This window comes from Gallus gallus, chromosome 13, assembly GCF_016699485.2.
Source record: "Gallus gallus isolate bGalGal1 chromosome 13, bGalGal1.mat.broiler.GRCg7b, whole genome shotgun sequence".
NCBI lineage: Eukaryota > Metazoa > Chordata > Aves > Galliformes > Phasianidae > Gallus > Gallus gallus.
The window spans coordinates 3,531,660-3,557,895 of record NC_052544.1 but is presented as its reverse complement, the minus strand read 5'-3'; the positions used below and the strand labels follow the sequence as shown (position 1 = coordinate 3,557,895).

The following is a 26,236-nucleotide window of genomic DNA, read 5'->3' as shown; positions in this document are numbered from 1 at the left end:
AGTGGTTGAGTCACCATCCCTGGATGTGTTTAAAAACTGTTTGGATGTGGTGTTCGGGGACATGATTTAGCAGAGGGTTGTTAGTTAGGGTACTATGTTTAGGTTGTGGTTGGACTCGATGATCTTTGAGGTCTTTTCCAACCTGAGTGATTCTATGATTCCGTGATTCTATGAAGTGTCATAGACATGTCTGTAAAGGCATTTTGTAGTAACACTGATAAAGATCATGTAGTACTGAACTCATCTGCAAGCATGTAAACAGAGGCTGAACTTGTGTGTCATTGTGTGTGTGTACTCATCTGGGTTTGTGAGCAATCGGAAGGATGGAATTTCAAGAATTTTGTAGTGAAATAAGAGAAGTTTATTGCTCATCAATATTCTTCCAATTGCTTTTTTATTTTGGCTGTTTTCCATTTTCAGCAGGTGAAACTAAATGAGATGTTAGTAACAATGTTTCTGACTCATCAGTATAGTCGTTACATGAAAACCAGCGAATAAGCAGCATTTTGAGCTTTCAGGTCTAAGACTTTTAGAAGGGAAGGAATATAAGAGACAGTGCAGCAGTCAAGTTAGGAAAATAGCAATGCACTTTCAGGAATGTGCTTGACAGCCTTTTTTTTACTGTCAGTGTGTTATTATGAAATCCATATTGTACTACTGATGTCACTTATTCAGTGGCTATTTGAAAGCCAGTGAAAAAGGATTTTCTCTAAATCTAAGCACAATTATCAGTAGTATATGAGTGGATAGGATGGTGATACAAGATGCTTTCTCCATTTTAAACATTAGCTTCAATCTACCAGACCTCACACTTCAAAGTTACTGGCTATTCTGCCCTATTCAAAACATGGTGACTTTTCATGTGTGTTAATTGTTCCTTGGATGTAAATCTGCTTCCTTATCTGTGTGGAGATGGGCATTCTCAACAGTGCTTCCTCTTTGGTATGGCAAGATAGACTTGCACAGGAGACAAAGGCTTGATAATAAGGAAATGGGATAAAACAGACAATAGAAAATAAATGAATGGTTTGCTAAGAATGTTTGGTTTAACTTTTAATGTCTGTAAATAGCATGTTTTTTCGGGAAATGTTCTGAAGGGTCCTATCGACTGTGCCATTTAGCCTGTGCCTGGCAACGAAACCTGGGCCTTCATCGCTAAATAATAACAAAGAATTTGGGCTATTTTTAATGGAATGTTTATGGTATGTAACAAAATACAGGATAATTGAGATACTGCTTATTGGTCAGAATTGAGTAAATCCGGTAACACACAGTTAAGCTTTGCAGAGAAGACGAAGTGCTGTTGGCACCCAGTGTGAGTGATGGCACTATGACTAATGGAAATAGGAGCCGTGGTAGGGAAGGAACGTCTTGGGCACTGCTTCTGTGGTGAGCTCAGGAGCAGGGACTGCCTAATAAAGATTGCAAAGTGATACCTTCTGGATGTTATGGGAGGGAAATCTTTTCCGTGTTTTTACAGGATTTTGCATTGCTCTCTGTTTCTGTGTCTGCAGCCCTGGCATCAAATTCAGCTGCGTTCTTCTTTCAGAAAAAGATTCATGGAACCACTAATAGCTAAGAGATTTGCTTGAAGTCAGATCTGCAATGTTAAATTTATCTGTCAGAATTTTCCTGGAAGAATGCAAATTTACAGTAAATGCAGCAATGAAAGCAGAAATATTTTTCTGTAATACATTTCTGCAGGTCAGCATATAAAGATAGCACTTTATGGAAGCCTGGCAGCAGAGATGGTCAGTCTCCAGCATTTTACTCCTTTTCCAGGAACACAAATGAAGATGATTTCATGCTGAATAAAAAAACAGCCTTTTTGCTCTCATTTCTAGACTTTAAACAATCATGTCCAGTAGAAGGTCTGTTAGGGAACTGGCTTTTCAACACAATACTCATTAATAATAGATCCTACTAACAGGACTAATCATGTTAATAAACAGTTTGCAAAAGGAAGATTTATATACTTTCAGCATAGGCTGATTTTGTAACATAAGATTTAGGGGTATGAATGGAAGCTTTGAGCCGGTCACTAAGAAAATTGTTAGGCTGACCACAGTAAATGAGTACATTAGCCTTACAGAAATATTTATTTTAATCCAAGGTGTTTTGGTCTGGAATTTCTTGGTTTTCTGCAGTGTTGTATACAGTGGCATCGTGTTCCATAAATGTGACTCCCAGGTTCTACATCATAGGAATTCATGGTATGAAGAATAATAATAATGAAGCTTTCAGAAGCAGAGTGCCATAGAACCATGCATGGCAGTGAGCCATGCAGTACTGGGTCAGGGAGAAATATACCTGCTGCTGAATTCTGAGTACAGCATTTGATATGCTGTACACTCTGCTGTACAGCACACTCTCAATAAAGTTCAGGTGTGTGTATCTGAAAGCTTTAATTAAAATAAAAAACTAGCAAAACTAGCACTTTTTTGAAAAACATTATCTGTGTAGTGCTTTGGAAATGGATGTGACTAGACAGGCTAATTGGGCAGCCGCCAGTATGAGCACAGTGCTACTGAAATGCTAAGTCATGCTTATCGTATGCCCATTCCTTTAAGGATATAGAGGTGGGACAAGGCATGTGTCCCTTAAGAAATGTATTTGACCTTAATAAAAGATAACCTACTTCTATAAAACTGGTCTGCAAAGTAAAACATACTCAGGTGGATAATTTGCTATATTCCTCTACTGAAATTCCACAGTGTGGCCATGTTCCATTGCTTGTGTTACACTTGTGTCTCCTGTAAAAGAGTATTCTGTTGACATTGCCAACATGAGCTTTTCAGGTAATAGGAGATTAATTTCATTTAAAATACAATAGCCGTGAAATCTCAAGGTGACTTTATAAGGACTGGTGTCAGTAACTCTGACGCAGTCAGATGGCTGTATCTGCTTTACTTGATGGGGAATAAGGAATGTAGGAGTCTTCTCAGAATTCTAACAGTGTGTTTGGCTTCTTAAATTTGAAGCAAGCTGCAAGAGACAGTGCAGCCATCAACTGGAACAGAGTCAGTGACTTTGATCAAACCCTTATACCAACATCTTTTTCATGTTAGAGCAAAACAACATTAGTGCTTGAGTTACAATAAACTGCTGCTTAATTAGGGCAGAAACGAGTCATTTCTTTTCAGCTAATTCCTAGTTCAATTTCCCCACTATAAAACACTTATTAAAGAAAGTTTAGCAGCTGTACTGTTCTCTGAGGCATGAAAAATCTTGATTAAGGCCTCTATACTGTAATCAGTGAAGCTTAAACCTTGGTATACTGGGACACAGGGAAGGTGCAAACTAGCTTTCTACTCCATAGTGTCCCGCTGACCAATCCACAGAGGACTGTTTGTTTTGGGCACTGAAAAGCAGCTTGCTAGAACTCCTGCCTATGAGATAAGTATCGCGTTATCTGTGCCCATTCATCTGCAAGTTTAAGAGCAGCCAGCAGAACACTGTGGTGGTAGAGGAAAAAGGCAGGATAGTCTAAGCAGTGTTTGAGGGTGGACTTGTGGCATTGCTGTTTCTGACAAAGAGGAACATGTCTGTGTGGGGGAGAAGTCACTTTAAACTTTTTGTACTTCAGATACTGGATTTGAGGAATACATTTTAGTTGCGGTAACTATGTGCCTCACAGTTTTATTTCAACCTCCACCTGAACTATACTTGGATGTAACTTAAAATTGTTAGTGATCAATGCAAGTTGATCATGTTGATGAGTCAGGTTCAAACTGGTGAAAATCTTAATAAATTAATTGTCCTACATGGGAATAGTCAGTTCTTCCAGCTGTGTAACAGGGCAAAGTTTAGACACTGTCTTTAAGATGGTTTCATCTCAAGATGAACCATCTTGAAGCATCTATTTCTCCAGCTGTTGTGGTGATGGTGACTTGAATGACTTTTCCAGGAGGCTGCAAGGAATAGTTCAGGTGTGTGAAGTTTCTGACCTGGATTGTATTCAGCAGTGCTCTTCAGAATTATGCTTTCTTGCATCCTTTTTTTTTTCAGTGTGGAGGGGCAGGGGGAGGAAGATCTGACGGATGCTCCTCTGATTATTCTTCCCATTTGATTTTTGCTTGTAGAACTTTCTGCAAATAAACATAACCTGGCCTAGATGTATCATTTAACCTGTCTCAATTTAATGTGTTCATGTCTGCAATGTCTAATAAGTAAGACATACAACTTTTTTGGAGAAATATTTTTCTTTAATCCCGAAGCCTAAGAAATTAGCAGTTATTTTACCAGCTATTGTTTCTCTTTCTTAAGTATTAACCATTATTTTCATAGGGATATACAACTGCAGAGCAATTGCAGTGAACAGAATATAGACAAAGAAAAAATGGCATCCACAGCATGTGTAATGAATGCATTTGTTATTTGCTTTCAGACTGTCAGTTTGTGTGGATTCTACTCCTGCATTTGTTTTTAATTATTTTAATCGGTGTACATTCACATCTATGTTCTCTGCATAACACCTGGCATTGAGTGCTAGCTGCTACAGACAGAATGGAATTGCATCACCGGATAAACTGAGTTTTCATTCTTGTGTTTTTAATATTATATTTTCCATTTATTACTACGAATGATCTATACAGGTCTTTCATTTAGAACTGGAAATGGGGGGAAAATCTGCGTGAGGAGTTTGGTTTTTCATTTGCTTAGTTTGATTTATCAGCCCTTGAAACAACTGAAATATATTTAAATGCTTCTCTACTCATCTTCACTGATTATAAAATGTAAAAAAATTATCATAGAATGTGGGGAAGAAAGCAAAAACATCCAGATTAACCTGGAAAAGGTTCCATCTGCACTAGCCTACTACCCTGCTTTGAAACTCCCACTCAAACTGGAATATCTACAAGATATTGCAAAATATCTTAGCAAGGAAAGAGAGGATAGCAGGTGAAACGAGGCCACGTGAGCAAAACGCTGATTGGGAGATTGCGGTTATAGAATCCAGAATAATGTAAAGACATTTTTTATGATTAATGAAGATTGGATAATGAGTAACTAGGAAGGAACAGCTAACACCTTTGCATTGTGGCTATTTAGGCGTAATTGGCTTTACTGAAATCACATGGCTATAGTATTTTATTTGTATAACCTTGTCTGATTTACTAAAAATCATTGGGGTGTTTTTATAAGTTTGTTTCTTCTTTATTAAAGCAGAGAGGCTGACTCATTGTTCTTAATCCATCTGTACACAGAAAGTCTCTGATGTGCATGTCACCATCCAAATCTAGTGAAATACTCAGAGAGAATGAGACTATCTGCTTCTTCAAGTGTGGATGGCAGGAAATTCAGGCCTCTGGTGCCATGCTATGCATAATTTTTTGTTCTGATACATATTCTAATTACAAATTGATGTTTCACTCTGTTTTCTTGGGTTTGTAGTGTAAAAGGTTTGAAGCACTGTTTGTCTTTAACGTCATTCAGAAGTTTATTGGTCATTGCTGCTGCTAACAGCATCAAAGCACACCATTACAAAAGCACAGATTTCTTCCTCTGGACTATCAGCCTGCTGTGCCGATGTGCATTTTGTCCCAGCCATACATTATGAAATACTGCAGAACAGGATGTTCCCTTTCCGCTTCTATGGATGAGGTCTGCAGGAAAGCAAATGCTTGTGCTGGTTAGCTAACAAACTTTCATCCTGGCAATTCCTCACTCCTATTTTTATTCCATCATTTTGTTGTTGGCTTGATTTTTTTTAGTTTGACATGCAAAAGTCTGTTGGATTATCCTACTTGAACAACTTGCCAGTGGCTGGGGATGGTGATAACCTAACAGTTCTGCAGATGCAGCTCTTAGGAGCATGAGTTCCCACATATCTACTGATCAATCTACTTTGTATCTTGACTACAAATCATGGAATCCTTAGAGTTGGAAGGGACCTCTGAGGACCATCTAGTCCAACTCCCCTCCAACATACAGGGACACCACAGATAGATCAGGTTGCCCAGGGACTTAATGATTTCCTCATAGGGTAGAGTTTTTCAGCTGCATCTGTCTGCATCAAAGTAAAAGCTAAAAAAGAAAGGAAGAACAATGAAATAAATCTACCATAAGAGTAGACAGAGCATTTCAGCTAGGATGTAATTTTTAAGCAAACTGCAGTAACTAAATACACAGTGCATAAAGACACAATAAAAGAAGAGCTTAAAAACAATTAGCCATTATTTGTTTTCTGGAAAAGAAAACATATTCTAAGCTCATTTGAAGAAGTTATGAATATTCTGACTTCACTCTTTCTCTTCACTGACCTCTCTTCTTACTTCCCCTTTTCGGAATATGTTAGAGGACTGATGTGATTTCCAAGGGCAAATGTAAAATAATTAGGTTTGCTTTCTGTTTAGTAATTTTGTTATCAGTTCATTTTATAAATGAATAAATGTACTTACATGCAGTTAGCTGGTGAAACCAAGCTTAAATTTTCTCCCAATTCTTGTCTAACATGAACAAAAATTAATAGCCCTGTTCTTTTAGCTCAAACACGGGCTGTTTATACTAAGGATAAATTCTGTTGACTATAATGGACTTAAATGTACCATGTATGGAAAGTGTGTTCTCTGTGTTCACAGGTCATGGACATCCCTAAAGCTACAAACTAGGGGAGTGTAGAGTTAGATTAGATGTAAGGAAGAAATTCTTTACTCGGAGGGTGGTAAGCTCCTTATTTCACTCTTGTTTGGTTTTTTCTTTCTCTACAATTAGGTCTTTTTAGGTGAGAAAAACAAGTTATTACTTCAGAAAATGCTATTCAAAAGTGTAGTGCTTGGAGGTGAGCTCCTCTGTTATTTTTTTCTATTTATCACATAGTTTTCATCTCAATTCTGAATTTCATAGTCTTTCCAGATATCTGAAAGACAAAAACAAAAATTTAGAACTCAGATCACCCTAGGAGCTGTAGCAGTAGTAGAGCTAACATTATGAGAATCAGCTAAATACTGAGGCCAGGACTTTGAGTATTGAAAAACAGGATATAAATATAGAGATAGATAAATGCCATGAGTTGCAATTCCTTGCTTAAGACACACTGGGTAAGCAACCTTCCAGCGACCAGTGTCCTATAAGGCATGTCAAATTTTGCATCCAAACTCTTGAAGTGAGAAGAATACTCAAATATTTCTAAGTTTTGCTGCTTGAGGTACAGTAGTAATATTAACTCGTACCAACAATAGATCTGCCCTCTTTAGACAAGCAAATAAAGCTACAGCAGGCACAGTGTCGTGATTGCATTGGGGTTTTGAACAACTTTTGTTAGTCTGAAATCTCATTCATTGGCCCTTTTCCGTAAGTACTTTAAAGCATTTCAGGTAACAAACTGGGAGAAAAATAGTAGAATTTTTGTGATCTCGTGTGAACAGTTGGTTTCACTAGCAAATGCCAGAAAATTGGTTTAAGAATTGTTAAGGAATTGCTCTCAAATAACTCATAACTATTTTCATATGATGTAGATCATAAGAACTAATAAGGAAGAGAACTGCTATTCTAGCATTTGTATTCATTCTGCTATAATCAAACTCATGTAGAAAGAAAAAAACCTTAATTACTATTATTGTAGGAACTGCAGCTGTCACTGTCTTTAATTTAATAAATACTGTTGACAATAAACTTACACCCTTAGGGTGAACCTGCAGGATGGAGGAAAGCTAGAAGATATAACATGAAGAATTATGAATGTTGAGACTGTACACAAGTTTGTATTAACGCCCGTCCAAGCCAGAGTGAGCCCAGTTCTCACTAGAAAACACCTGTTTCAGGATGGAAAATGCAGTATCTGCTGGAGAGATTTGAACTGAATTACCAGTTAAAATTAACAAGTTCTGAATTTCCCATATGAGAGGAAATCTATTGCCAGGATGTCCAAAATGAGAAACTGAAATATGTCCTCGCTGTAAGTACCAGGAGAACTGTGTGAGTGCCCATAAAACTGTTCCGTTGCAGTGCCTCCTGCCACTATTTTTTATCCCAGGGTATTCTCTGCTACTGTATTCACATCTGGACAAAGAAGGAGGATATGTGGAAAACACTGGATACAGCTGAGACCTGGTCTCACATAGAGCAAAGTAAAACTAATTTACTTGGCATATTTATAACTGGCACTGAATTGATTATAGAGACAAATGAAGACATGCATTTAAACGATTCTTCCTAGGGCTGACTTGACAAAAGAATTTAGCAGCTAGTCTTATAGGAGAAAAGTAATGCTTAATTAATTATGGTAAAATATTCTGTATTAAAATGTTTTCCATGGTAATTTGTTCTTTGTAGACAAGAATGTACGGACCACCCCCAGGGACATCTTGTCATCTCCTTCGATATACTCAGAATAATTTCCTATAATTTTGAAGCACAGATGACTTGGTCATCAGTGGTGTGTGTGCTTCTGTGTAACCAAGTGTACATTGTAACCGAGGCACCGGGAAGATTACAGTTTTTTCTTGATGTTTCCACTGAGTTTAATTGATCAACTTCAGGGATTTTTTTTCCACTGTAGGAAATATAGAAACTACATACGAGTATCAGGTTTTTTGATGAGTACAATATTTTTCAGGTTTGTACTCTAAGATTCATTTGGTCTTTGATTGGTACCTCCATAGCTATGTGAACTGCACTTCTCTGGTTTGCCTTGCTTCCTCAGAAGCTTTGAATGTGGGAATAAGAGAACACAGAGGGTATGATTATCATCTGCATTAGTGCAACTTTGCTGAAAAGAATAGGTTGTACTTGTTAGCAGTAGTTTAAGATTTCTTAGCCCATCTAAATGGTGCCATCCTATCTTCTGGCTGGGTTGACACAGGTAGGGAGGGTGCTGTAACTGCTGCATGGCACAAATCAGCAGAAGTGTAATGAAGCTAAATGTTTGGAGCTCTTAGGTACAAAACTACCTAAGCTGTTCTTTATCAAAACAAAGTATGCAGGGTAGCTTGCTCTCAAGAGAAAAGTTACCCCAAGAGAACCTTTAGTAATTTAACCAATGAATGAGAAGTGAGGAGGAGAAGAGGCTTGCTTAGGGGCTGATTCTATCTATGGTAGCTTGTGCACCTACACCTCCAGTTATGTTATCCTTTAATAATATGAGTAAATAAATGTGCTAGTAGCCATAAATTTATGAATGAAATATGTGGCATATGCAGCAGCCATTCCCTAGTGCCTTACAGGCATTGAGCACATACTGTTTATTTTAGCACTGTGAATGACAAGAATTGGTAGTGTTAAACTGTTCTTTTTCTTATTACTATTCTGTGAAAACTAGCAGCTGGATAAAGGCTGCATTCTTATTTCTCACAGGCATTCAAGCACTTGTCATATATTTCTTATTACTGCAAGTTGAATTTTGAATCAGAAGCCAATTTGATGGTTACAGATCTTACTTGAATCCACATTTAAGCATCGTTTCTTACAGCAGAAGTATACTATAGCATAACACCCCCAAGCTTTAGGGGATTCTACATTACGTACAGGGTTAACAGGAAGGCAGTAGGCCCTATTTACCCATAGTGCAGGAGTTGCCAGAGCAGCAGAAATATTGTTTTCTTTCAATGATTAATATGTTCAATAAAAGTGTGGCATCTGCTGCCAGTTTTCATTAACAAATAAATGAAAAACAAACCCGCGTTGTAGGCAGGGTGTCTGGGGACAGCTTAAACAGGACCAAGCTGCTTCAGATTTCAGCTATTTTCTTTAGGACAACAGTGTGGAGCACTTTCTTGTTTACAGGATAAACACAAGGGATTGAAGCGATCTGTGTTAGCACACAGGAGTGGTTGCTAACCCACAACACTGTGCAGAATGCAAAAATTCCACAGCATGCTCCCTTGGAAGTCACAGGCTATAATCTTCTTGCATGTTGGTTTCAGTGTAAACAACAGTTAAATCATCAGAACAGATGAGCTGCCAGTAAAACTTTGAATAAAGTATTAGTTCATTTTCCTTCCTTCATAATCTAAGTTCAGCAGTCCCAGAGCTCAGTATCTGTATTAGTTCTGAGGATATGTGGTATTTCCTACCACTACAGTAGCCTCATTTCCTATGAAAACAGGGTTTATTTGATCGTGGTGTCTCTCTCTTCCACATGTTGTCTTTTTCAGTTCTCAATATTATTGGTTAGTTCTACCTTTAGGAGAGAGGAGAAAGTTGTGTACAATAGTGTCTCTTTGTAGAGAAAGATTGCACTTTCTCCATCCGGATGTCACAGGGTCCAGACTGCAGAGAAACACTGTGGGTACACCATCCCCATACAAGTTGTGCTCAACAATTTCTGGCTAAGGTCAGTTCATAACACTGTAAGAAGCTGATCTTTCTCAGCACTGGTATTGCTAAAACTATATTCTTGAAAGTTTGGTAGCAATCACCCAAGGAGATAATGGGCTGGACCTGACTTTGCATTTGTGACAAGAATTCCACTGAATCAATTTCAAGGTCTGTAACACCTAGAGTCTTGCTTTCAGCACTACTAGATAGTTTTAGGCTTCTCTGTATGGAAATTGTTTTCTTTTAAACAAATATACAGAGAGCATTTGCCACAGTAATATGACTGTAGACACATAGAAACATAACAATCTCCAGAGCCATCTGCATGTTTGTAAAATATAACTTATTAATTCATAGTGGAATACATTACAGAGTGGCAAAACCATTTCAGTACCTGCAAACAAATGATATCACATCACAAACTGAGAAAGATAGCAGAGCAATCCTTTAGAGGTTGTATGATGAGGGACAGTGATGGCTTGGGAATCTAATGTGTTTGTTCTAAAACCTGATGAGTACTCTGAGCTTAATGGCAATTCAGAGAAACCAACTGTACCTGTGATCTATGCTGATACCAAGGCAACCTTCCCTATAAATGTTAGATAGGAGACCAATTCATCTGTACTGCTGTTCCCATAAAATCAGCCTCTCTCAATTATTATCTCTGCAAAGAGGGAAGTGTCTCCAAGTAGAAGAGTAAGCTAGATTTCAGCCATCACAAACTAAAGTTACTGAGAGCAGAACCTAGTCCTTAGTCGTGAGGTGCTGTAAGTATCATCAACTTGCAAATGTGATTATTCCTAATGAACAGACATCCCTCTATACTCCAATTGCATCACACTTTTTGATCTCATATTCTTTCTATGGTGATTAAGTTCCCTGTCTGGTGTGACTCATCAGTCTCTCCAGGTATGTACAGAGTGTGCTATGCAGAATGGTGCATTGAGCAGGTGTGGCGAAGGACAGGGCAGTTCAACTAAAAGGAAATTGAAATGTATTTTAAAAGAGAATGTACAAATACTTCAGTGTTTGATTTCCAGGGTGGTGATTAATTGTGAACTGTGAGATAAGAACATACAGGGCAAATAAGAGCAATAGCCGTTTGTTATATCATGTAGTAGATTCACCTCTGGTTAAAGCTGGCTTTTGGTGGTATGAACCAGAATGCAGGGACTCTTACAGTGTGAAGAGAAGTGAAAGTCTGAACTCCCTCTCCCTGGTGAATTCTTGGGGCCAGCTAGCTGGACAATGAGCCCACTGATCTCAGCAGCCCATGCTGGCTGAGATTTTCTGGAACTCTGTGAAAGATAAAAATGTTATTCCTGTCAGGTATGGTGGTAAAAAATCAAGATATAGTCTACCTACCTGAAAGTGTAAACTGCAGCCATTCTGAAGCCATTCCTACTCGTTTACCTGTATTTGCTTGTGCTACAAATCCTGGCTTGCTCATGCACTCTGAGTTAGGGAATACTGAATCACTGTATTTAACCCCTGCATTCAAATGTTGGCACTGTGATCTGCAGGCTCAGATGCTTCAGTGTGCCATCACATTTTCTCCAGGCTGCACCTGAGCTAGGCAAAAGACCTAAAGAAACTTGGAGCTTTCACCTCTTTCCCTTGGATTTATGAAATCATTGTATGCTTTGGTACAACTTGCAGTCCCAGCTAAAAGCAGTAAAATTTTCTATGTTCCAGGTCATAAATTGGGGTGAGATGGCAGTGCTGTGTGAAGAGGCTTGCACAATACCTGCAGAGCTTATACCCAGCTCAAGGTTTTGCTATTAATTCTCACTTCCACAAACACTAAATTCACATCTTGTTCTTTTTCCTGTTCCCTGCCACAACCAGAATCCTCTTTCTAGACAATACAAAATACCTTGAGAGTAACACGGTGAAGCAAGAGCATCTCTGTCATGACACTGTGTATTTCCCCCTTACCCTGTGCCTCACACCACTAGAAAATGAAATGGGTTCCTGGCCTGAGCGTTCCTGCTGTTATCTAACTCTCTCTGTATTTCATGTCAATTATTAACATCAGCAATGATAGAAATCTTAACACATGTTAGGAAACAAGACTCCAACATCATTTTTGTAACTCTGTATTTTGCCTTATGATCTTGATTTGTTTTGAGCCTACCTTTCTCCATCTCCTTTCCAATGTGTTCTCGTAACTGGAGTGTTTGGGGCTGACAGTCTGTTTTCAGACTTTAGAGGACAGGGTACAAAAGCTGTTTATAATCTTTTTCACTCTCCAGCCAAATATGTTGTTCATTATATATAAGCCTTTTGTTTATTAGTTAATTGTTCCATGAAGATTTTAACAGAAGCTAACAGGCACCAGATTTTGCTGAACATTTGGATCACAGCATATTTAGATATATTAGGAAAGGAGCATAATATCTATGTAAGTGTGAAAAGCTTTACTTGTTGGCTCACTTAATTCTTTTCCAGTGAATTTTAGACCTAGTGATGCTGATTTTCTCAAGATAATAAATAATGCAATGCTGCTAACAAAGTGAGCCATCCAGTTACATAAGCTTGGGGTTGAGGGGAGGGATGTATATTCCAGGCACTTGGAATGAAACATGAACACAAGGGCCTATCTGGCTATGCTCTGCTTCCAGGGTGGCTTTGAAACAGTACAAGCCGACCAGAAAATACTTATGGCTTTCCAGCTGAGAAGGCTCAGTGTATATCCAGTCCCCAGAAAACACTAATCTTGGCATAGCATGTTCACTGGGGATGGAGAAAAATATAACTAGAGCTGTGTCTTTCTGCTATTTCTTTTCAGGTGGTATAGTTCTAAGCTTTGACATCTGGCAAGTGTCAAAGCAGATTTCTATCTTCCTTAATGTTTTCTAGGGTTGGGTATTGGGGACTGAGATTCAGGGAGCCCAAACTTGCCTCTTGACACACTCTCTGTCCCTGCTTTGTCAAACATAAAACATACCCTGAATCTCACCAAAGAGAGGTTGGGGAGTGAAAGAACAGCGGGACTAAGCTGGTGCTGTGCGGGTGGCTTATATAATCACAGCATCCACTACTGAGTATCTCACTCCTATGCTTTCTTACTACCATAATATAATTGCATACATGCAAAAGAGATCCTATCTTGTCTCCTTTCTTTATGTAATTGACTATTGCTAGGTACCTGGGTAGATGAAACAGAGATCTGCTAGGAAAAAAAAAAAGTTAGTAGAAGCTTTCTTTACAGCCAAAGCTCTGAGTTGGAATTCTGAGAGAAGATGGTGTACTAAATGTCAAGAGGGCAGTAGGTTGCTTCTGTACAGGCCGTACATTAGAGCAAGCAGCAGCACAAAACATTGCCAGAAAGAACCAGAGATCCCAGCATCTAGATTTCCTATTTTTAAATTCATAGGAATTCTGCAATTGCAGAGCCCACTTGGATTAGGAAGCACTGGATTAGAGTATACATTTTAGTCAAATTATCTGGGGTGTTCTTAATTTTGCTTTTTGTTGTTGTTTTTAAAGCAGATGTTACTTTTGTTATCAGAGTAGGAATTCGGCTTTTTAGATGATAAAACGTCCAGTGTTCAGTGTTGTCAGAAGTCAGCCAGTGCAAACAAAATATCCTTTGGTTTGAGAATAACATTGGTGTTAGAAAACAGTTTGGATTGTGTGATGTACTGCAATTGTGAGGAGGATGGTGAGAAGCAGAGATCATAAAAATGTTCTTAGATAAGCTTCTCTTTAATTAACAAGAACAGTTCAAGAAGGAGTTCTTTTGGAGTGAGAGAGATTTTATTTTAGAAAATCCAATGGAAAAATAAAAAAGAAGTGACGGAATCTCCATCCCTGTAGCTATTCAGAAGTTGTTTGGAGTGTGGTCCTTGGCAGCCTGCTCTAGGGGACCCTTCTGCAGCAGGGGGCTGAACTAGATGAGGAGGTCCCTTCTATCCCAAACCATTCTGTGATTCTTAAATATCAGTACTATGTAAAGAAGTTGAGAAAACACAGTAACAACAGTATCAGCATTAAAATTCATTACTTGCTGAAACAATTTTCTGGAATTCAGATACAAACATTTTGAAAGCTACGATTTCTACGAATTCTATGAAGAGTGAATTTCTTAGGAACTTTCTGACTTTTACCCCAGTTTGGTATGATAATTAAAATTAGCATTTTATACACAGTGTTAGCTGGAATGTAAGCATTACTGTCTCATCATTTAATGTGGCTTGATGTTACCTGATGACATGGAAGTGAAAATAATTTTGCAGTGGCTTCTAATAAAGCCCAGTGTTTTTAATATGTAGAATCCATAGCAAGGTCAGAGTAGGAGTTATGTTGCTTGAAATAAAGATGATCCAGGTTTGTTATACTTGTTCTTTTTGGTTGTTGTTTCTTTGGCTTTTTAATACATATTTTTCTAATGTTTTATGTTTGCTATTTACAATTGTAATAAGGTAAAACACAGTATATCTGCCTGGCAGCAGGTAATAAATATATTGTCAGTAATCTCTGTTCAATTAAATTTGCTTAGTCAAAGCTCTTAACTAACCTTGATGCCTCACTGTGATTGTGGCAGATGTACTACTTCAGTGAGCTGGAAAATATATTAAGATATATGGTTTCTGTTAGATTTCTATATCAATTTATAGCTGTGATATTAGTTATATAGTTGCATAGATGAGTATTATAACCATTCAAACATGGGGTACCTGAGACAGGGGCTTTTTTGACTTAAACATTTTTATACAGCAGTAACAGAATATGAGGCTGTACCTGCAGCTAACAGCTCAGTTTATTGTTCATGCAGGTCTCCAGAGTACATGTCAGTGTTGCCATCCCTAACCCACCCGTGCTATGAAATGCATATGTGTTGTCACGAGGACTTTCCTATAGATCTCAAGAAATTTTAAGGCTACTGTGGGCTGTTCATCTGGAATATAATTTTATCTATCATCCATGCTCAAGGAAGGAATTTAAAAGGGGAACAGGCAGAGAGAAGTCCTGCTGAGATGATCAAGGACTGGGAGTGCTTGGCTATAGCATTAAAGACAAAAGCACATTTAATTAAGCAAAAGAGAGGCAGTGCTGAAGCTAGCAGATCATGTTGGCACAGGAACCAAAACATAAATTGGCTAAGAATAACTCTGCAATAGAATTTTACATAAGGTTCTTTAGAGAATTTCTGAAACAGTCTTCCGAATGAAGTAGTGGTAGGGGAAAATGATCTTATCTCAGGATGGAGTGTAATATTTCTATGAAAGGGTGATATGATGCAGTGCCATACAGGGCAATTGTACTCAAAGAGTCATGAGGTCAGTTTGCAGTTAGCGTTGCTATAAACCTAAGTTTCTTTGTACCATTTGAAAACATGAGCAGAATTATTGCCAATTGCAGCCAAGAATTTCAGTATTGCAGCCCCTAGAAACTATGAAAGTTTTGAACTAGTTGCTCACAGATGTTGATTAAGTAAGGATAAGCAATGTGGCTGCTACAGCATATGGGACTTACATTGGTAACCCTGCATCATCTGCTACTAAGTGTCATGAGGTGCTACATGAACAAGAACAAAACGGGAGCTAATGTTACTGCCATCAGCTTCTCTCATTTTTTTCTTATTTATTTATGATACTGTTTACAGTGATCTTAATTCTATGCTCTGAGGGTGCACGGGGGATTGAGTATACCCTAAGTAAGTTTGCAGATGACATCAAGTTGGGAGGAAGTGTCAACCTGCTGGGGGGGTAGGAAGGCCCTAATCCAGAGGGATCTCGGCAGTTTGGATCAATGGGCTGAGGCCAACTGTGTGAGCTTTAAAGAGACCAAGTGCTGAGACTTGCACTTTGATTTCAAAACCCCTATGAATTTCTAGAGGCTTGAGGCAGAGTGGCTGGAAAAGCTGCACAGAGGAAAAAGATTGGAGGTGTTAGTTTGACAGTTAGTTGAACATGAGCCAGCAGTGTGCCCAGGTGGCCAAAAAGCCAATGGCATCCCGGTTTGTATCAGAAATGGTGCAGCCAGCAGAACTGGGGAGATGATCGTCCCTGTGTACTGAGCTCTGGTGAGGCCGCACCTCGAGCGCTGTGTAATTTTGGGCTCTTCAGTACAAGAAAGACACAGAGGCCCTGGAGCATGATCAGGCAAGGGCAACAAAGCTGGTGAAGTGTCGAGCGCAAGTCTTCTGGGGAGCAGTTGAGGGAACTGGGACTGTTCAGTCAGGAGGAGAGGAGGCTCAGGGAAGACCTTATGGTCTTCAGGCTGTCATGGCACTGTATGATTCTACCATACTCTGCCATGACAGCCTGCTGTTTGTTAAAGCATGCTTACCTTTGTATAAAATGATTCATGAAATACTGCGCTGCCCTCTTGAGGCTGTCTAATGTATGTTCTGAGCCTGGGGGGTTTTATTGTTGCGGTGAAAAAGTTATTTTAATAATATCTGGTTTCTATGAAAATAAGCAGATTAGGCATGACCATTTCAAAGCAATCTCTGTGTTTTAGATGTCCAAAAGGAGCTGGGCACATTCCCTTGTCAAAGTCTGTGCCTTAATTTCTCCATCTTAACTCAAAATATTCCAAGGATCATGTGCAAAAGTGCAGAGATTGGGAGTAGAGTCTGATAATGGTTTTTGGTTACATTCCTTGTTTGGATTTGAACACAGGAATAATTGGCAGCAATGGGAGGAATCATGCTTCTTGTACTTTGGTATTGGCCAGCAGTCCTGCAAGAGTTTGATCTTGCAAGTTGATAGTGATACAGCTTATAGTGACTGCTGTGTTGTCTGCTGCAGCTATTTTGCTCCCTGAAGGTTTCTTCCACTTATGTATGCCGTCTGATTAGAAATGGTTGCTTAAGTGAACTAAATGTGTCTAGATTGACTGAATGAGGAATTCAAGCCGTTAGAATAGCGCCGCCATGCAAGTGCAAAGTTTAAGCATGGAGAAGGAAGACACCGTGTGCCAGAAATCACCTTTGATAGCTTTTTTTAAAAAACAAACAAAACAAAAAATTAAAAAAAAAAAAAGCAGGGTTACTACAGATGTTTTGTGTAATAGTTTCTCTTATATTAATTGCTTAACATGAGACTAGATGGACAATGGCGGGAATGCAGAGCGCTGAAGTAGGCTGCCTAATTGCTCATTTTTCATTTCTTGCTCTGGGAATTGATTTATAGTACAGAGTGTCCATCAGAGATAAACAGAAGGAACAAAAAGGTCCCATGTGTTCCTGCACTGCTGTAAGGCTTGGATTTGACGTGACAGGAGAAGATGTTTTAGCCATCTGTCTTACCTCCTGCTCCACAGTGCCTGTGCCATTCCAAGGGGTTCCTGGAGAAGATGAATAATAGCAGCTAGAAGCAGAAATACGCTGGGAGTGATTTCTAGTGGCAGAAAGTTTGGCAGAGCTCCTACTCCCTTAACTGGAGGCAAAGGTTTCCTTTTGTTCATCTAGTTTTAGAATATTTGCTGCCTGTCCCTAAAGGTTGATTTCAAGCCTCAGTTGTGTTAATATGATTGACGCTCATTTGGTGACTTATTTCAGACTGGCTGCCGTGGTTGGCAGACAACAATTTGTTGGCCATGAGGGGGAGAATTACTGATGGTTGTAATAACATGCCAAAATGAGTATTGCATTATAAATTTCCATTCCAGCTGCTCATAAAGAAGGTCATGCACTCCATCTCATGTCAAACTAACATGACTAAACATTAATAGTTGTACCTCACTGACCAAGTACCCATGGAATGGCTAATACTACTGCTCCTCAAAACCACCCCTATTACATAGACTTGTATTACTAAGCATAGGAGTAGTAGTAATTCTTGATATCATCTGAAACTCTGACTATTTGACACAGGAAAATCAATGCTCTTATTTGGTATCTTCTAAAATACCTGAAAATAACCAGTAGTCCGTTGACTTTTTTTTCCAAAGGTAGATATAAATGCTTTTTAGTATGCAAAATTTCAAGGCCTCGAGAACTTTGCTTCCCTATATACATTCAGGTTTTCTTCCATTGTCTCTATTATAATTGGCACATTTTAATGAGTAAATACCTCTACAAATAAGAAGAATTGGAATAAAAACTAAACAACAGTGCCTGTAGTTGACTATGAAAGAGAACTTTCTTTTTCACAACTTGTGTGGTTGAAGGCCAAACATTATTATTAAATACATATTTTCAGATCAGGAAATGCATTGTAACCATGACTAGCAACTATGAAAAAAAAAAGCAGAAAAAGAAGAAAGAAAAAGCTTTTTCTTCAAGAGTGGAATAATGTACTTAGAAATGATTTGAGAAGCAGGACTGTTGACACAACAAATGTGAAATTGAATCCTATTTACTGACACTGTCATTTCTGACAAATGAAACTTTTTCATGTGGAGAGAACTTAACTGAGAATATCCTCTTTCCTGTCTGTAATTCACAGTAGATACGCTTTCTTCCTCAAGGCAGTATAGCTCTTCAGCTTCTTTCTTGCCTGACATAACATGCCTCTTCAATTGCATTGTGCATAACTTCATAGGGACCTGCAAACAGAAAATACTGTCATATATCCTCATGCCCTGGGGTATCAATGCACAACTGCAGCCAAAGAAATATTGAATAGGGAGAAGAATTCCACTGCCTCCCATTCTCTTTTGTCATTTTGCTGCCTTATGTTCCTTTTATAGGGCATGTTTATTGTAGATAAAAACAAAAGGAAACTAAGGGGGCATTAAAGCTGTTTGTCCCTTTTTCTTGATACAACTTTGTCAGAGGAGAAGATGGGACACATAGTGAACATAAAAGTGTACTCTCATACTCAGAAGGCCACCCTGAAACTGGGAACTAAATTCCTGATGTTAATAATAAGTAAAATGCAAAAAGCAAAATGCCACACAAACAAACAAACCCAGAGGGTTTGCTGATGGATGTCCATACCTGTGAGTGCAGAGCAGCACTGAGATTAATTTCTGCTGTTATCCTGGTGAAATGTCTGACTTGTGAAAGCTAAACACACACAAGTATTTAAGTAAGAGATCTAAATTATCTGTATATTTGTGCATATTTCATCCATTATATTCTGCTGTCCTCTATCTATCTCTTATTTTCCTGGACTAATGTGCTGCAGCCTTAAGTATTATCAGGAATGCTCAAGCCTTCGTATGTTGTAGAAATATGCATCGGTAAACAAAAGCAGCAGCTGTGAACTCTGCATCTACACACTATGCTGTTTTATATACTACTTTTCTTTTTAAAGTAAAATTATACCTAACATGCAGTTCAAAAGCTAGCTCAAATTCATGTTGCCTGAAGCCATATGACCTTGAACTCAGACGTGGATTTCAGGCAAAACAAGGTAGGTCTGGAAGACTGAGGAAGGAGGAAATGACTTTGATGATTCAGGAAGGACACATGCTGGTGGTTCAGAGAGTACACATGGTCATTCAGTAAGAGTATGCTTTCACCTCAACTAGTACTGAGCAAGTACCTCCCAAACCTTTGGGAGGCAAAGGTTTGTTATTAAAGATGCTGGCCAAAGTGCATTTTCTTCAAAGACTTGCATATTCCCTCTGTTCTAAATTATAAATAAGACCTCTTTTCTATCTTGGCTTTTTGGTGTCCAAAGTAGAGAATTGCATCAGAATATAAAACAAATTGACTGTCAAGCATTATTGTATTATTTTCTCGTAATGAATTGTTTCTGCCTATGAATTGGAAGAATGTAAACAAGAAATTTGAGCCAAATACATTTTTGATGAAATCTTATACTGAGGTTCCATGAGAGCAAAATTCTAATTTTCAGGACAAGTTCCTGTTAAAGTACACCTGCATGAAGATGTGTGCAGCTGAAATGAATATATAATGCAACCTGAGCAGATTTAATCATGTTTATCTGGGCTTGTCTCAGGTTTTGGAGGTCTTACTGATAGCAGAAGTGTTTATAGATATTGCAGGCTTTTTAGCAGCCAATATAATGTATTTTACATTGTAAATACATGAGTAATCTTTAGAAGTGCAATTAATAACAGTACTGAGATACACAGTTTATCATCTCAAATTGAATGTCTGGGCAGTGGGTCACTTTGTTTGATTTTGTTTCATTCTGCTACTTCATATATTTTTTCTTCTTAAGTGGCACAATTCCAGCTCTTTCAGATATCCAGAGTTTAGTTCTGTTGCTTTATATGTAGGTCAGGTACTCCTGCTCTTCAGGTAACTGAGAGGAAAGATGACATATACAGCAAATAGAAAGTGTTGTAAGTTCCCCCGTAATCTGTCACGGGAATATTCCTATTAAAGAAGGAAGTTCCTGAGGACTTTCACTTCATTCCTTAACCATAAGCAAAAGATAGCAAGATCGAAAAATCATCTGCACAATTCAAAACAGATTGTCTTTGAAAGAAGTTTCTGTCTCAGGGAGGTAATTAGAAATGTAGCTGGGAAGATCTTGCATGATCTTTCCATATGGCTTCCTATTTATTCCTACCACACTGAGTTGGTAGTTGTATGGATTTCTATATGTCTATATATGTATGCATGTGAATATATGAAACTGGGAAACTGGAACTGTAGCTTTGCTCTGAAAATGACTACAGATTGTACTTTCTTATCACTTCGGTCTTCATGCTGTGTGTATTCATAGCTTATTACTTTAGACGCAGAATAAGGATTACAGAAATATTGCTTCTAACATTAGTCACACTGATCCAACTCAGATAAAAATTAGGGAGCTGGATTCATTTTCCATTACATCAGCTGCATTTCCTACAAGGTTCTTGATGGTGACATGTAAGCAAAGAACCTTTCATTGGCATGGAGGTGCTATAGGACTCACTGTGACTTGCAGATCTGTTCTAGTGCTGGCGGTGTCAAGGTCAGTTCACTAGATGGGAAATCAGAGGGCAAGCGCGTGTGATATCATAGTAACCATTTATGCTCTTTAAAGACACTGTTTTAAGCAGAAATGCTTGAAGTGGTAAAAGAATAAGAAACTTGATGTATTTTCATGTTAAGAAATATATTGTGAGGATTGCATACTATTTTTCTCTTTCCTTATAATGGCCTCTCCATACAGTTTTCTCTCTGTGTTTATGAGTCAGGCTTGGCTCAGGTGTGTAAATGTGAAAATGTAGTTTTCCTTAACTAATAAGTATAGATGGCTATTTAATTATAATTTTAAGTCAGTCATGTCGATAATTCACCACGCAAGTTGGCATATTCATTATTTCGACAAACTAGAACCCATTTAAAGCATCAGCTTATCAGTTAAGAGCTTTCTGCAGTATGAATTTGTTCAAGCTTCATTAGAAGTAAGTTTTTAATTTAAAGTTTTAAATCTAGAGAAATGATTCTCCTTAAACATACCTATCAAATATTAGATCATCATGAAACATCATCTGTATGTGACCTGAAGGGCATGGCGGAGAACAGTCTTTTAGGCTGTTTTGGTAACAAGCATATCAGCAGCAATGGCCAAACAGGACAGTTTGAACTTATAAACATTACATCAGAACTGTTGGTACAGATAACATGTTTGCTAAACTTCTCAAAATGAGCTGATACCACAATTCATCTCCTTGTGATCAGCACTAGGACCATTTCCTGCTAAGACTGGATAGCAAACTGGTACGTTACTGCTTGCCCAAAATATTGGACTTTAAAAGTGATGCTGTCTTTATTTTGTGTAAATAAGCACTAACATTCTCTGCTGAAAGGACAAAGAAAGGTTGCAAGCAAATGCAAATAATGGAAAACACCAGTGTGCTAATGGTAAGGACATTTAAAATTATTCTACTATTAAGGGAATATTATTATAATATTGATAAGTATAAAATTCATACCTTTCAGCCTTTTCAAACCACAATATGTATATTTTGAATTGAGCAAAATTGAGCATTTCTATTTGGAAAGATTCCCTTGTTATGCTACAGGATGTATCTTCTTAAATTTTGGAACTAAAACTGTAGTAGATTGTAGGGCTCTGTGAAATAGGATAGAAGCTTGTTTGGGTTTTGCTGTGTACTGTGCGTCATCTTCTCAGAGAATGCTTCCTGAAATTTTGGAAGCTTGTGAAAACTAGAAAAAACTGTGTAAAGAAGCCACCTAATTAACAAGGAAGGAATGAAAAGAACATGGAGAAATAAAAACAAAAACCAGGCCAGAGCACTTGCCTGCTTTTACAGAAGGAAGTAACTTGAATTGGTAGTTGTATTCTTGTAAAAGTTCTAAAGTATTAGACCATTCCTTAGATTTTCAGGCTAATTTTCGGTGGACCATCAAGCCAGATTGTACTGTTATGACATTGTCTTTAACAAAGATTCGTCTGGTAACTGACATAATCAGACAGATAGAACAGCAGTCACATTGGCTAATGTTATTTGAGTTACAGTACGAAAAAGGACTAATATTTGGTATGAAGCAAAGTGCTGCCTATGCTTTTGATAGTAGCACGCAGCTTAAATGCTACTACTGTCTGAAACTTATATTTGAAAACCCTCTGAGGAAGTAAGCACTACTTTTACTTTGCTGAGAAAGCAAGATAAAATCACCTTTGTTCTCTGTGCTCCAAACCTGAGGCAGCTCTATGTCAGTGCAAGCATCAGTTCGGTATTGCTAGTTTTGTATCAGAACTTGGAAGTCTTCATAGCAAAACAAATATATGTGCACTGATTTATTAAAAGGAAAATAGACATCACACATTCCCAGACCTTTCCTCTAGAAAACCCTTTAGCCAAAAATGAGCTGAATTGATTACAGAGGAGTTATGTGTTACCTCCAATGGCACGAGAGATTCATCTCTACATTGTGTGCAAGGTGCTCACTCTATTAATCTCTTGCTTACAGCTGTAAATGCTATCTTGAATTTTTCTGTCCTTACAGTTTTCCATTTCCATTATTTAACTAAACGTTGTGGTCAGAAAAATCACAGTATTTGCATTATAAATCCAATCATACTTAATGCATTTTTCTCATGCTAGATTTGTGTGTAATTCATGTTTTCAGTTGCACTCAATCACATTATTCCAAATAAGAGTTGATTAGCATGGATATAAACAACACTGCATATAATGAAAAAGTGAGAGAAGGAAAGCTAAATTGCAAATCCAAGAGTGGAGATAAAACAGCAGCAGTTTTCTGTGATTCCATTTGAAAGATCAATGGATATGCAAGGCCTCATTTTGAGAAAGCAGCACTGAATTTTCCCACAGTGCCGAGAAGACCTATAATTGTTTCTTACTAATTGGGCTAAGTCTGAAAAACACTCTTGTACGTTTACAGAGGTGCTGCCACCTTCCTTGCCTAGTTGAAAAGAAAATGAGAACAGTTCTATTCTAAGAAAGGTTGTGGTTTACTTTTCATACTGCCTCCACCAACACCAACTGTGCTAGAACTTACGGTCAATAGCACAACCATTAATCTAACTATAAGAAAACTTACGATGCTACCCTTGCAAATAATAGATTTGGCCGTTTGGTGTTACAAATAGACTTCACAAAGTAGGAAAAGCAAGAAAAAAGTATTTAAAAATTATATAGAAATTGATTCTTTCATTCAGAGAAGAATGAGACTAATAATGAAACAATATTTTAAGGTATTCTTAAATGAGAAGAAATCGACAAATCAAATAATGGCAGCAGGCACTGATCATAACTAACTTCTCATTTATAGATTCATGGCTTAAGATTAAAGGAAATTTCTTACACATCACTGAAATGTAGAAGTAAGTAAAAACAATGTAATCACATACGTGTCTTTATGCATTAGGAAGCATTTATAAGCTAGAGCACAAAATGTGCATCACGTTCCTTAAAAATAAACATTTCCTAACCATTTCTTATTTTAACTCTCCAGTGCTACAGATGTATTGCTAAATCCCAGAATAACAAGTAGTAACAAAATTATTTTCTGCTACTCCCTTCCCATCTTTCTCCTCACCCAGCAGATTTAAAGCACAAATTAGACTGCAATATCCAAAGAGTATTTTGCACCAGGAATATTCGCACTTGAAAATTATCTGTGCAAAATAATCCAGTTTTCAGAAATCACTTAAAATTAACCTTCCTGACTTTTACTCCAAACACATATCCACAGTTCTTGTTGAAATAACTTTCCCAAAGATTCATCCAGTAAACCATAATGAAATGTCGTATGGTCACCTGTATCATTGCATGATGCTATCCCAAGAAACAGGGCTTTCTCACAATGAGCTTGGTGGATCTCTGCGCTGGGATTTATACAATGCAATAAAAAATGACAAAAAACACAAATGCAAATATATTTTAAAATATAATATTAGCATTGTCAACATAAAAGACTTTATTTACTGCCCAGAAAGGAAAATATTCAGAATAGTGTCATTTGTTTCGGGGAATGCGCAAAAAAGTTTCAACAACTAACACACAGTGTTTCTTTGCAAAATAGCCCTTTGCATGATGCTGAAGCTGAAATGGTTTTTTTGCCCACTGGTATCTACATTCTTGTAAAAGAAGGTCATTCGTCTCTATTGTGACTACTCCTTTTGGATTACCTGTCTTTGTCTTTACACAAGTCAAATAGTAAATAAAAGTTATCTGTTGATATAGATTAGAGGTTAAACTGTTATTGATTGTCATATTTTATAGAGAGATAATGTCTCTTACTGACCTTCTGAGAATTTCTTTGCTTATGAAATAAGAGTCATGCATTTATCCTAGACAAACCATTTGCAATGAAAAAGAAATTACACTCTTCCTGAAAAGGTGCAGGCTTGTAGACAGAAACTTGTATACAATAAGAAATCCTGATAAGGAACAATTGCCTCTTTAGTGTATCACATACATCATGTTATGTCTTTAATCACATTAGATGAGGAAATCATAGAGAAACAGCAGGTTTCCTCCTGCAATTTTTTTGAGCTTATCTTCTGAACGTAGTCTGGAATTTGAAAGGTGTTCAAGATAAAATATATATATGTGCCATATATATGTATATGACACATTTTCATTCTCTTGAGTTTATGTAATAAATAGAGCTATGTAGATTTAAAAAAACAAACAAACAAAACCACCAACAACAAAAACACCATTCTTTCATTTCTTCATTTAAGTAGATATAGTCAAAGAAAAATCATTAGTGTAACAGCCACTCAACACAGTGTACTATAATTGCACTAACAGCATGCCCACACACTGTTTGTGGCAGTACATCTGCAGCGTACCCTAAACTAAAACACACCTCAGAAAAAGGTCTGCATGGGTTGCTATTACTTTGAAACCATAAAGGTACTTCCTGATTACATATGGTTTGGAAGCTTCTCGTCAAAATTAAGATGAACTCCCGATGTGGATGCCCCGTCCCTGGAGGTGTTCAAGGCCGGGTTGGATGGGGCCCTGGGCAACCTGGTCTAGTAAATGGGGAGGTTGGTGGCCCTGCCCAGCAGGGGGGTTGGAGATTCATGATCCTTGAGGTCCCTTCCAACCCAGGCCATTCTGTGATCTTAAATTGTGAGAATGTTAGAAATCCAGTCTAATTCTCCCATCGTGATAAAAACAAACAGAAGATACGGGAAGAAAGGAAGGGAAAGAAAGGTAAGAAGAAAGAACCTCATACAAATGTAATTCTTTCTTTTATAAATAGATACAGTCTTTTGTTTTCTCATCCAAGAATGTGTCTTTCAGGCCCAGACTTGACCAAATTCTGTCCATTCAAGAAGCTTTAATAGCCTCTTCCTTCTTTAACCCTTCTAGACTGCTCAGTTGTCACGTCACCTGTAAACACACTACAGCATTAGAGACAGAATTAAATGAAACATTATGCCTCTTAGAAGAAATGATGTCTATCTGAGACAGCCTTCTTTCCTAGCCTATCTTGCTTGTCCAGGAGTTTGAGAAAAAGGTCATAGGTGGCAACAAAGGTCTTACAGGCAGCTGGATATCTGTTGTGGTATGGCCCTCCACAAAAACAGAAGCAGAGTAGAGAAGGGAGTACTCTAGAACCACCTATGAGGTAGATTAGAAGTGGTGAGGAAATAAACCATCTAAC

At 37.9% G+C, this 26,236-nt stretch overlaps 1 long non-coding RNA gene across 1 annotated transcript; it reads right to left on the bottom strand.

Moving 5' to 3' along the window:
* Positions 1–338: 338 nt before the first annotated feature.
* Positions 339–24,420, bottom strand: LOC121106727. Its single transcript, XR_005839581.2, has 2 exons — positions 24,373–24,420; positions 339–18,759 (listed from the first exon to the last, which is right to left on the bottom strand). It is a non-coding gene; the product is annotated as an uncharacterized LOC121106727 (long non-coding RNA).
* Between the last annotated feature and the right edge of the window lie 1,816 nt (positions 24,421–26,236).